Source organism: Aotus nancymaae, unplaced genomic scaffold (assembly GCF_030222135.1).
Source record: "Aotus nancymaae isolate 86718 unplaced genomic scaffold, 86718_ANA_hifiasm-v0.15.2.pri h1tg000058l, whole genome shotgun sequence".
Taxonomy (NCBI): Eukaryota; Metazoa; Chordata; class Mammalia; order Primates; family Aotidae; genus Aotus; species Aotus nancymaae.
The window spans coordinates 28179932-28193966 of NW_026988472.1; the positions used below are offsets into that span (position 1 = coordinate 28179932).

The 14035-nt window shown below is 37.8% G+C and overlaps 1 protein-coding gene across 2 annotated transcripts in view; it reads left to right on the forward strand.

Annotated features, from left to right (window-relative positions):
* The first annotated feature begins 454 nt into the window (after positions 1–454).
* Positions 455–14035, forward strand: part of TAB3 (TGF-beta activated kinase 1 (MAP3K7) binding protein 3) — a 64132-nt gene continuing 50551 nt past the window's right edge. For both annotated transcript variants that reach the window (XM_012448872.2, XM_064364435.1), the window contains exon 1: positions 455–589. The gene's annotated coding sequence lies outside the window, so the exon portion shown is untranslated. The remainder of the gene's footprint in view (positions 590–14035) is intronic.

A 14035-nucleotide genomic window follows, 5' to 3' on the forward strand; every position in this document is an offset into this window, starting at 1 on the left:
TCCCGCCAAGCCCTTTACCGGGTTTCATTCCCGGTTACCCCAACCCGCGCCAGTAGTGGAAACAGGTAAAACCTGGAGAACTAGGTTCTACTTTGGGAGCCGTTCCGGGCATGCGTGATTGCCCGCGCGCACAGGCGCAGTAACTTCCCCGGTAACCGGTACTGCCCATTTTAGATATGGGGAGCGGTTTCTCAGGCTTCCCTAATTTATCACCTTTCCTTTGGGCCCCCACCCTCTTGTTCCTGTGGGGGAAGCCTCGCGAGATCGCCCTTGGCGGTCCCCGGCGGCGCCATCTTTGTGCCTGGCGAGCGACGGCGCCCGACGGAAGCCCTGAAGCTAGAGCTTGATTGCCAAGCTCTATCTCAGACCGGATCCAGGAAATACGAGGCGGGCCTCGGTGGGAGGGACGCACTGAGGGAGGAGGGAGGAAAGAGGGGGCCGGCGGCTGCGGCTCACACCGGATCCCGGCCCCGAGCGGCGCTCACCCAGGGGGGTCGGGCGGGGAAGCGGCGCCAGCCCAGACCCCCCGCGGGAGCAGGCGACTGGCGTGAGGGCGAGGCGGCGACGGCCAGAGAACGGCGGCCGTCTGGTGAGTGTCCACGGGGAGGCCCGGCACCTGCCCGAGCTGGGACGTCGGTGGCGCCCCCGGGATCGTCCCAGTGACCCTGTGCCTGAGACGGTGGGCGTGTGAGCAACTGCGGGTGTCCCAGGGACTCAGCTAGGGCCCGGGACTGCGGCTGACACCAGGAACTGCGGGGCTGCCGGAGGTTTGCGCAGGGCCTGGCGAGTCCGCGCCCGCCCCAGACGCCCCGGGAGGCCGAGGGGAGAGGGAGTGGCTGGGATGGGCTGGCGACTTGATGGCCTTGGTCCCCCAAACGGAGGGGACGATGCCCTTCCTCGCTGGACCCCAGGCATTGCGGAGAGTGAGCCTCAGTGGACCGACTTTAAGCCCCAGGAAGGTGTTTGAGGATGAGGACTAGCAGCACCAGCGTGGGGGCCGTTGAGGGTGTTGAGAGATGTGAACGTTAGTAGCAGTATAGTAATAATTGTTGAAAAGGTTTACAGATGACTGTTGGTAGGTGTTGAGTAAGGAGAAAACGTTGTCTACTTTCCTTTAAAGATCATACAAGCAGTCCTCTGAGGTCCAACAACAGACTAGAGTTACTCCCAGTTGGAGTTCTGTAGCTTACTACCGTGTGCCAGCTCATAAAGTGCGTAAAAGCAGGATTTGAAGGGTGAGGGACAAGGTGAGGCGTAAAGTAAGCTGCATAAAAAATCCAGAGATTGTTCTGTTAATGTGTTAAAATGTAAAGCATTCTGCTTCTACTGAAATGAAAAATTTAAATTCTTTAAGAAAACTTGCCACCTTTGGTCCAGACCGGGCTTGTCAGTTTGATGTGTTCTTCAGTGACGTTTGTCAATCAGGCAGTAATTTTGGCATACGGTATATTTACTTCTGGTTTCTAAAAGAACAAGAATGAATGAGGAAAGGGAACAGTTTGACAAACTGAGCTTCCTTTGCACACTTTTTCATTTTGGAAGGATCAGAGAATTCACTTTTTTCTTTGCTTTAGCAATAGTATACAATAGTATACAAGATTTACAATAGTATACAAGAACACGTTTAAGAAGAAAGAAAGGGTTTTTTGAGATGAGAGTTTAATTTTGCACAATGCTAAATTATAAAGGGCCTCATCACCCATGGTAAGTTTTGTGATGGTGTCTTTTTATGAACACCGGAAGAATGTAGGCACATACGTATACATGCTTCTTAGTCAGTGTGTATGATATGAATCTTTGCAACTTTAGGGACAGCCCCCGCCCCCATTTGCTTACAACTGGCTTAATCAAGGGAAAGTTAGACTTCAGTGAAGGCAAATATTAAGTATGTGATTTTCATCTTCACATCTGAAAGAACAATCTACATTCAATCACCTGAATTTTCTTCCATATGTTTATTTGATGGAGCCTTCTCCTCAATTACAGATACCACATTGTGTACAGTTTGTTGGAGCAAACAGAGCTAACATCGATTATATTCAGGCACTGGAGATCCTCATAGCTACCTGTGCTAATATCCCTATTGCACAGATAACAACACTAACCTCCAATATTCTTTGGTGACTTCCCTGAGGAGATTATATAGCTGGTAAATTGCAGAGCTGGAACTCATAGGTCTGATTATAGAGCGTGTGTTCTTTCACCATACTCTGCATAAGATTTTGTGCTGACTGATAAAAATTTTATGAAAATGGAAATTTGTGTTACAAAGAAACTTTTCAGTTCTGTTGGTAATCTTGAAAGCTTTCAGAGCCCTTGGCTCCAGATAAATCGCAAGTTTTTTTTTTTTTTTTTTCCTTTTCGGATGTGTCCATTTTCTAGCCAGAGGTAACATTTGAGCTAGAAGTCTGCTGATCTATAAAGATTCCTAATAGCTGGTAGTGACCTCTCTGAAACTCAGGTATTTTCAGTAATTTTGCCTCCTGTTTCATTATGCCGAAGATACTTCAGAGAACAAATATTTTGTTTATCCTGGTCCTGAGTAGTATTTCAAATTACATTGTTAAGATGGCAACTATCTATAGGGGTTTGGATTTGCTTTATCAGAGTTTGGAGGTACACATACACACTCCTGCCTTCTCCAGCAAGTGGAGTACTTGACAGCTGACCCTGTTTTTCTTCTTACTCATTTGATACAAAGGTTTTGGACCCTGTTCATGATTTGCAGAAAAGACAGCAGCTCTTCTGGGATCCAGCATAATCTCCTATGGGGCAAGGAATGAAAGACCTTAAAAGGTTCCCAGGCAGTGTCTGAGGTGTTGGTGAAACAGCAGGAACATCTTGCCAGTGGTCACTTTTATGTCCCATTGGTCTCTGCGGTTGCGTTTCTTAATGTGCTGCATAGCCTGCCACCCTGGCCCTTACCTCTGCTCAAGAGAAGGGCTCCATAAAAGAACAGCCACAGAAATCAGAAAAAAAGAGAAAAAGATACTAAATGTCTGGTACTCAGTCTCCACCAAGCATTTGGTCAGGTTTAGCTGTCTAGTTAATTATCTCTGGCTGAAAGTTCTAGAAAAGTTATAAAATTTGGGATTTGCTGCTTCATCTTTTAAAAAGTATGTTGTTAAAAAAAAGAAGTACATTGTTTGGGGGCCTTCAGTTACGTAGTCCTATCTTCATGGAAATAGAAAAGAAGTCTTGCGTTGCTCAGTGCACATCAGCATGTGTGTGTATTATGTGGATTTAGAGACTGTTTTAAATAATTGCTTGGCATCTTGACAGGCAATCTTTTGTCTGAATAAGTTTTTTAATATAGTTATACTCCCAAGAAAGAGTTAAGCATACTTCCTTACTTGTGAAAGTAATTACTCATGGTATTTGGGCTATTTATTAGGGTGAAAAAATCAACAAATGATAATGTAGCTAAATGCTTACCAAATAAATAAAGCCTTTTTGAAATGATTTATATTGCCACCGTATAAACACCAGAACATTGCCTCATATGTACTTAGAAGTTTATTTTCATACCTTCTGTATAATAAACCTCAAATTATTACCATGGCCACAAATATTTATTTCTCTAAAAGTGAAATGGACCTGATGAAATATTTGGAACTATCAAACTGAAGTAATCCTAAATAAGAACATTAATTCATGGACAATTCTGTTTGTCCAACTCTAACATCCTGCTTGCCTCGCTGCTTCAAATTTCTCTATTTCCCATTCTCTCTTTCTGATGCTGTTCCTGCCATTTACATGGTACCCTTAGTTTTCTGTTGACCTGAAGTCTTTGATAGAGTGGATGCTAACAAGGAAGGCATCAAAACTCCTCCAAGTCCCTTCTCCACATTCCCGTGCTGTAGGAGGTCCAGAGGGATGTGGATAAGACCTCTTAACCCACCCTATTCTTTCTTGAAAAGGACAATGAGAATAGCCAGAGTGAGAGAGGCACTGTCAAGACCCTCCAATGGTTTCTCCTCTTCTTCTCTCTCCTTAAGCACCAAGGAGGAAAGTTGGTAAAAGGCCACATGCTGCAGGAACAGGCACTGTACATTCATCCTCTTCAGCAGCCCCTGACCTTCACACTGTTTCCTCACTCCTTTCAGCTGCCATCCCCTCCTCCATTCTTCTTTCCCAGTTGGTCTTGCCTTCCTCGTCCCTGGATCTCCTCCCACCCCAGCTCTGCCTTTTTGCCCTCCTTCATGCTATTCCTCCTGCTGTGCCTTCATAGTGGAAGAGGTCTGTGGTCCTAGGGAAGCTCAGACTTCCAGTTATGGGAGGGAAGATCTCTTTTTTCTATCTCCAGGGCTAAATGGGTCAGGAGTAGTTGCTGTTATCCTAAGTTGGAATGCTAAATTGATTTTCCTGTAGAAACATTGCCCACACAGGTTCTGTGTTTCGTTATACTTCTGTAACCTTTTGGACATTTAGGCTTTTGTGAACCGGCTTGGAAACCTAGCATATTGATCATTGTCACATGGAAAGTCAAGTTCCGAGTTTTAAAGAGATGATTTTAAAAATCAGCTTGTACTCCAGAAATTGTTGAGGGTTTCCTGCTTTTTGTTAACTATTCACTGAAATGGTAGGTATTAATAGTACACCTTTAGCTGTCTGGAATTAGATTTATGTGGATCAGATGGCTCTTCTGGGAGATAAACTGATAGGCTTTTTAGATTGTCAATGAAGAATTTCTAAATTTAGGCACATGTTTTGAAATAAAATTTAAGTTAGTCCATCTCAGCTTAACATTATCATTAAAGCAGGCAGATCTTGCAGTTTTGTTGAAAGAGCATAGTTTTGGTTTTTCATAAAAGGAATATCTTGTTCCCACCACAAATTATTGCTGATTTGAAACTTTTCAAAGGTATTGGACCTCTCGCAGTTATTTTACCCTCGTTTATTTAGTGTAAACATGGACAGCGTGTTTGTTTTACCGCAAGATTTTAAAATAAAGGGTTAGTGTATTGAGGTTACGTACTGTTACCACCGTTCGTGATATTCAGACAATTAAGTGAGGGATTTCAAAGTGATAAAAACAAAGCTAAGTACATGTTAAATTTGTTTTCCATAAATGTGTCCAGTCTTATCTTGGTTAAACGAAATACTCCTAATAAAAGGCAAGATGGGTCCTTTTTTTTTTTTTTTTTTTGGTTTTCAGACCACTCTTTCATTTGAAAAATGAATTTCAGTAAGCACGCTCTGTTCATTTTAAGAGTTTACCAAGTTATTTAATTACACACAGAGTGCAGAGGTTAAAAATATCTCTGGGGTAAAATGCTCAGATGTTCAGATCTGACACTAACTAGCTCTGTGTTCTTGGGCAAATTACTTAATCTCTGACCTGTTCCCTCATTTCTGAAGTGGGGATATTGTGGTATCTACCTCATGTAAGGATTAAATGAGCCACAGGATGTATCATATTTAAAACATGCCTAGCAATGGAGAATGCTCAGAAAGAGTTAGTTTGTATTATTACGTTATTATCATCATTACTACTATTACTGTTATTACTTCAGCTACCTTCTGAGATGATATGCCTTCTATTCTGGGGTGTGGGCATGAAAGATATTTGTTTACTTGGTAGTAATTTTTTAATGTAGAGTTTATTTGAGAGGGCCAGGGAGAGAGCAGTATATTAACTGCTGGATACATCCACAATTGGCCATAGTGCAGGAAATCCATAGAATATTAAGCTTATTTTTTTGTTCAGTAACACAATTCCTTTTGTTAGGTATAAAGAACTATGCCTTTTTGATGTTTGAGCAAAACTGGATTATTTGAGTAACTGCAATGTCTTTATTAAAATTCAGTTATCTTGTTATCTACAGGCTAGAGTCTGTACAGGGGAAGCCTCAATTTCTAAATGATCCATTGGTAAGACTTTTTTTAAGCAGCACCATTTTCCCACAGAAAAAAATGTCACATAATAGTGTTCAGATTCCCAAGCCAGCCCAATATATCTGAATTTGAATACTAATAGTATTATGAAAACTAACTTTTATGTCTAACAGTGTCTCAGCAGGAACATGCATTGAGTGCATCAAGTACTGAAAGATTATGAACACAATCTTGCAGATAAGGCAGTAGGGTTATCTTTCTTTGCAGTCCTAGCAAGGACTGTCAAGCCTTAGGAAGAAAACTGTCTTCTCTGGTAGAGGCCGAGGGTAAGTGGTGGGGATTGGTCTCCAGAAGGCAGGAGCTTTTTTCTGGCTTGGGTCCTCAAAAGGCTGTATAGTATAGTGGTTAAGGGCATGGACTGTCCACTCAGAGTGCTTACCTTCAAATCTCTGTTCCATTACTTACAGAACTTCCCATCTGTAAAATGCAGATAAAAGTAGTGTCTTCCTTATGGGGTTCTTGAGAGGATCAAATGTGTTAATACGTGTGTGGCACTTAAAATAGCACCTGGCCCATAAGTGAGTGCATAAGAAATGTTATGTATTTTTTATTATTAAGCTTTACTGGTCTAGGATCTCTAGAATACCTTTTTCTGCTTTGCTGTCCACTGCCCACATCTTTTGCACTAAATAGGATTCTTCTCTTCCCTTTCCGTTGAGGAATGGTTTCAGACTTTTCATTCCTGCCTGAAGTATTTTTAAAGGGGTTTTGGGGGAGTTTATTTTGTTTTTTAATATTGGAGAAATTGCATTTAAAGAGTCCCTTCTGTGAACCCACCCTATTTCCCCATTTAGGCCTTGTTTTGATGGAGATGATCATTTGAAGATAGATATTGACCGTGGGCATTTAATTGAGTCACAAATTTCTCAATTTTTGGTAGTTTTTGCTAAGTCATTTCTTTTTAAATAAGCTTTTTATTTTGGAATAATTTTAAACTTACAATGAATTTGCAAAGATTGTACAGAATTCTCACATACTCTTCACCCAAGTATCTATAACCCTGGTACATTTGTCTGAACTAAGACATTAACATTGGTACATTATTGTTAGCTAAACTGTAGATTTTACTCGATTTTACCAGAATCTCACTAATGTCCTTTTTCTGTTCCAGGATTCCATCTTGCACTTAGTTGTTAAGTCATTTTTAATTATTTGTATTTATATCATGGAGACCTCCAGTTCTTTAGTGAATACATGTCTGTGGCTATAAAACCATTTTCTGTTTTAAGTTTTCTGTACATACTCAAAGGCTGGGTGTTTCCTCTAGGGATGACAAGTCCAGGGATTTATCTTGGCCCTGAACTTTATAGGTTGAAATAAAAGGAGAGAGTCCTATTATAGTGGAAAGAACACTGTGGTGACAGAGTATAGGCTAAAGCATTTTTATAATTTAAAACTTATTTACATGGGACTAAATGGGTTATTTTATGCACTATTTATTTTTGATGGATTTAATTTCAAAATGACAAGTCATTCTTCCTATTAAAAGTGTTAAGCATGCTTCTTATTCTTGGATATAGAAGCTAATTGAAATGAATTGGAGAATTTAATTTTTTAGTACTCATCATAGTTGTGATTGATTTAAAAAATTAATATTTAGTATAATTTCAGTAATTTAGAACATTTGTTTATATGCAGGTTTAGAAAATCCTTGGTTTCGATTTGTGTTAGCAGTAGAGTTTTTGGTTTTGTTGTGTGTTTTTTTCAGGGATACCATATGTAATAGGTGCCATTGTTATTCTAACTTTTCACATATGCCTTCAGTTTGATGTCAAAGTCTTCATTTAGTGTAAACAGCAACTTATCTGTTAGGCTGCACATCATGAACTTTACTTTTAGAAAGTCTTATCTTTTATGCCACAGAAATAGCATTTGGCTATTAGTCATGGATAGCAAAGAAATTAATTTCAAGATGTTTGGATACAAATGTTTCAGTTGACTATAGTGTGTATTGAGGGACACTGCCAGTAAACAAATTTACTTGGTAGGTGGAAATCCCCTAGAAGTTACAGAAAATTGGGAGGAGGTGAACTTAATTAAATAACTTCAATTGTTTAGATGTATTCAGAGCTTCTTATGACCTTGAACAAATCACCCAACTTCAAAGGACCTTGGTTTCTTAATTTGTAAAATTAGGGAGTTTGACTAGATGTGTAAATCTAGTTGTTAGTTAATTTCTAAGATTTAAAAGCCCTCTTGTTGAACAAAAACCTACAAGATCGAGTTGCTTATCTGAAATCTTTATGAATCAACACTCGTCACTAAATCTAGAAATAAGTCAGTTTATCAGTTGGGTTCATTCAAATACTTTCAAACCAATATTACTGTAAGTCAGAGAGTCACTAGTTGGTTTGACATTTCTTGTATATTTTTGGTAATTAGTATATTGCTTTTTAAAATTCCGTTATTTGATTGTTGTGCTTTATCCTGAAGCAGTGAATTTGAAACTTTCTTGTTCTCATATTCCCTAAACAATTTGGAAAAATTTAATCCTTCACGCTTAAAAAAAATCAAAAACTTTTACTGAAGTTTAATATGCAGAAAGTACACATTATCAGTAGTGAACAACTCAGTGAATTTTTACCAACTGAGTGCGCTTGTGTGCTAGCACCCAGATCAAAAAATTGAACATCACCAGCAACTTAGAAGTCCCCCTTTGTGCTCCCTTCTGATCGCTTACCACCTTACCTCCCTCCCCCTGACCCCCGAACATTTTCCTAATTTTTAACACCACAAATTAATTTTGCCTACTTTTGTACTTTATCTAAATGGACTCTATTGTCTCTGACTTCTTTTATGCAACGTAAATTTGAGATGTATTTATATTGTATGTAGTTGTAGACTGTTCATTCTCATACTGTATATTATTCCACTGTATAAATATATCATTATATATCAGTATATTGTTGATGGATATGTAGGTGGATCTCAGTTTGTGAAGAATGTCTTTGTGACCTTGGAGTAGGCAAAGATTTCTTCAACAGGACTTTTCAAGAATGATTACTTCTTAAACAGTTTAGATTAGATAAGGAATAGGAGAACTGGTTTACTGAAATATGAGCAGTTAAAATGTTTTAAATGTTAATATATAGTTAAAACTTTTCATATCCTCTAAATCTCAGGGAGAATGTCAGTATTTTTAACTAAATGTTCCAGGTAACAGGTTTGTACTTTCATAACTATTTTGGGAAGAATTCCTTCAAAAATGTGTCATGTACTTTGTTGTCTTTTTGACTTGCTTATTTGTAGGAGTTTTTTTTTTACTATATGCTGAAAATGAGCCCTTGCTAGTTGTAAATATCTTCTCCCATTGTGTGGCATGCTTTTCCTATTTCATGGTATTCTCCTGAGAGAATACCTTCAAGTAAAGCTTCTAGAAGATTTATCGGTTTGTCTTTAATATATAGATCTAGCATATACCTGAAATTGATTTTTGTGTATCGTGTGAGATAGGGGATAATACTATTTTTTCCTATATGGTAGCTAATTGTCCCAGCACACCATTTCCCCGCTATTGTCAGGAATCAAATTTCCATACATCTGTGGTTCTCTTTCTGTGCTCTCTGTTCTGTTCGTTTGGTCTGTTTGTCTCTACTTGTACTGAGACCACATTGTCTTGTTTATTATAGTTTTATCATAAAACTTTATGTCTAGTAGAACAAGTTCTTCCACATTGTCCTTCGAAAGCATCTTCACTACTCTTGGCCCTTTGCACATTTCTTTGATTTTAATATCACCTTGTCATTTTCCACACACACGCACAAAACCTGTTGCTATTCTGATTGGAATCACATGGAATCTAGAGAGCAATTTGGGAAGAATTGACATATTTATTGTTTTGTAATTCATGAACATGATACACTACTCCATTTATTTAGGTCTTTAATTTCTTTCAGTAATGGTTGTGATTTTCTCCAGCAGATTGTTCACAGCTTTTGAGAGTTTTATTTGTAGATATTTTATATTTTTTGATATTATAAGTGTTTATAGCCATTATTTTGTTTGTTTATATCTTTATATTGACTTCGTATCTAACAATTTTGCTACTTTTAGTCATATATCTTTAGAGTATGTATTTAATCTTTTACTATGTATTCAATCTTCTTATCTGCAAATAAAGTCTTGTTTCTTTTTTTCAAAATGTTATACTTTTGTTTCTTATCTTACTGTACTGGCTAGTATTTCGATTATAATGTTGAATAGAAATAGTAATAATGGCACTATTGACTTGTTTCCTTTCTTGAAAGGAAAACTTTGAACATTTCTCCACTAAATACGATGTTTACTTTAATTTTTTTCTAGATATCATCAGATAAAAAAAGGAAGTTTTATTCTGTTTGTTAGGAGCTTACATCATGAATAGATAATGAAATTTATCAAATGCTTTTCCTACTGTTAACCATAGGATATTCCTCAAATCAAATTATATTGATTGATTTCCTAATGCTAAGTAAACTGCATTCCAGATATAAACCCAGCCTGATCAATATCACATTTTCCTCTAATTTTCCTTTGGAATTTTGGATATTTGTTCGTGAGTGGGATTGGCCTGAAATTTTGTTTTTCTTGTACTGTCCTTGTCAGGTTTTAGTAGCCTCGTAAAATGAGTTAAGGAAGATACCTGTTTTTTGATTCTCTGGAAGGGTTTAGGTTAAGTTTGGTTTTATTTTTTAAATGAATGATAGAATTTAGCAGTGAAGCCATTTAGGCCTAGAGTTTTCTTTGTAGGAAAGCTCTTAATTACAGATGCAGTTTTAAAAATACTAAAAGTATTCTTCAAGTGTTTCTATTTTGTGATATCTGCTTTTATATTCATTATATTTTTATACTTCTTTTAGGAATTATTTTGCTCTTCTTTTTCTAACTTCTTAAGATGGGTAGGTAGGTGATTATACCCTTGTTTCCATCCTGACATACACATTTAAAACTATACATTTCATTTTTAAGTATTGCTTTACCTTCATCTCATCATTTTTGAGATGTAACATTCTCATTATTTCTCAATATTTTAAAATTCCCACTGTAATTTCTTTTTTGATCCATGGGTTTTTAAATAGTATATTTCATAATTTGTAGTCATATGAGAATTTTCTAACTGTGTTTTTTGTATTTTGTTTCTGGCTTTAATACATTTTCCTTAGAGAACTTTTTTTGAGCGCTCTCAGTCTTTTAAAATGCCCTGAGACTTAATTTATGGCTCAACATGTGGTCAGTTTTTGCAAATACGTAAGCACTCAAAAAGCATGTATTCTGTAGTTACTGGATATATCATTCAACATATGCCCATTGATTAAGTTTGCTAATCATGTTGTATCTCTGTCCCTGCTAACTTTTTTGGTCTGCTTATTCTTTTAACTACTGAGAGAAATATCTTTTTTTTTTTTTTTTGAGATGGAATCTCGCCCTGTCACCCAGGCTGGAGTGTACAGTGGCGCAGTCTCAGCTCACTGCAACCTCTGCCTCCCGGATTCACACAATTCTCCTGTCTCAGCCTCCTGAGTAGCTGGGACTACAGGCACGTGCTACCACACCTGGCTTATTTTTGTAATTTTTGTATTTTTAGTAGAGACAGCGTTTCACCATGTTGGCCAGACTGGTCTTGAACTCCTGACCTCAAATGATCCACCTGCCTTGGCCTCCCAAAGTGCTTGGATTACAGGTGTGAGCCACCACACCCAGCCAAATGATATATTAAAATTTGCCACTGAGATACTAATACATGTCTAATTATTCGAGAAGTATTGTCAACTTTGTATATAATTTGAGTCCATGTTATCAAGTGCATACAAATTTTGTTTGTTATATCGCTCTGGTGAATTAAGCATTTTATCACTATGAAGGGACTCTTTAACTCTAGTGATCCTTTTTCTTTGATTCTGTTTTGTCTGAAACTAATACAGCAATAACATCTTTAATATAGCAATACCATCTTTGTTTTAGTTAATGTTTGCATGATATATATTTGTTTATTCTTTTACTTTTAACCTTTCTATATTCTTATATTTTAGGTGGGTCTCTTGAAAGCAACATATATTTGTAGATTTTTTTTGTTAATCCAATCTGATAATCGTTCTTTTTTGGAACATTTGATTCATTTAAACTTAATATAATTGGTATTTTGGGATTAAATACAGCATCACATTTTTATTTTACTAGCTCTGTATTTCTTTTTCCCCTTGTCCTTTTCTTTTACTTGACCGATTATTTTTATGTCCAGTTTTTCCTTTATTACTTTAGCTATCACTTATTCATTTTTATTCTTTTTGTGATTACCCTAGCATTTATAGCATGTATTCTTCACTTATCAAAGTCTAGTGTTAATTGATACTTCTACCTTCCTCCTAGTTGAAGCAAGAATATTAAAGCACCTTAGTTCCATTTACCTACCTTGTGCCATGCATATTGTTGTCCTATAATTTAATTTTCCGTATATATTTTAAACCTTACAAGATATTATTATTTTATACAGTCAGTATTCCTTTAGATTTCACATGCTTATTTGAACTTCATGGTTCTTCATTCCTTTCTCTATCTATGACCTCCTAGTTTTCTTTTGCTTTATTCTTAGGGTTTGCTGGAGATGAACTCTGTTTTTATTTGTCTGAACCTGTATCTTAATTTTTTTCTTGAAGGATATTTTCTCCTCAGTGGAATACTAGGTTGGCAGTTGTTTTCTTCTTGCTCCTTGGAGTCACACAGTCTTTTAGCTTCCATTTTTGTTGTTGAAAATTAAGCTATCAATCTAACTGTTGCTTCTTTGAAAGTAATCTCCCCACCCCTGCCCCCGCCCCACCATCAGAATGCTTTAAAATTTTCCTTTGTCTGCTAGGAATTCATTGAGATTGTTACACATGTGGTTTGACATGTTTCATCATTTTTGGAACATTTATTCAAATACTGCCTCTGCCCCATTCTCTCTCTTTTCCTTCCAGGATTCTGATTAACTCTTGGATATCAGACCTTCTCACTGTATCTTCCATGTTTCTTACCCTCTCTTCAATCTGAGCTTTTAATTCCCCCCCCAACCTATCTTTGGTTTACTCTCTCAACTGTGTCTATTGGCTGTTAGACCTGTTTACTGAATTCTTAATTTCAATTTTTGCATTTCTCAGTATTCTTTGCTGCTTTTAAAAATCTGCCGTGTAGCTCGGGCAACATGGCTAAACCCCATCTCTACAAAAAATACCCCGTAGTCTTAGTTACCCAGGAGGCTGAGGTGGGAAGATAACCTGAGCCCCAGAGGTCAAGGGTGTAGTGAGCCTTGAACACGCCACTGCACTCCAGCCTGGGTGACAGAGCAAGACCCGGTCTCAAAAACACCAAAATTCTGCTGTGTCACTTTTTATGATTTCTAGGTCATTGCTGAGATTTTTAAGTTTGGCTTTCATCTCCTTGAACATAGCAAACCTTGAACATAATTTGAAATCCACGTCTGATAATTCCAATACTTCGAGTCCTTCTGAGTGTATTCTAGTCAACTTATCTTGTCTTCTCCTGTGCCTGATTGTCTTTAATTGCATGCTCGGCATTGTATTTAAAAAATCATTTGAGACCAAGGATGATAGTTTTTCAGAAAGGGGAGGGGGAAGAGAGAGAGAGAGTGAATGAGAGTGAGAGTGAGTGTGAGTGTGTGTGTGTGTGTGTGTGTGTGTGTGTGTGTGTGTATACATCTGCTTGAGGGAATCCAGAAAATCCAGAGTTGCTTAATCAAATTTCAGCTTTGGAGACCTTCCTGGGCCAACCAGATGACTCAAGGCCACGTAGCCTTCATTGTATGAACTGATTCATTGTGGTTCAGCCTTATTTCTAAGGTGCAGCCTTTCAGGGTCCCAACCCAAAAGTGGGCGAAGAGGATTTTCCCTTTGGTTATTCTGTTTTAGCTCTTTGACACTTTTGAGAAAGCCATTTCTAATATTTTGACCAACCCTATTACTTGTCTTCAGATAGGGAGGTGTTTTGTTGGCTCTTTATGGGCAGGATTTACTTAGAAATAGCAAAGACTGTCATTTTCTCTAAGACTTCAGACTCGGCTCTAGTTCTGTTTAAGCTTTGTTTTATATAGCCGTACTCACATGTATAATTACATACATGTTTAATTGAAAGGTTACATTGTATGCATGTAAATATAAGTAAATTG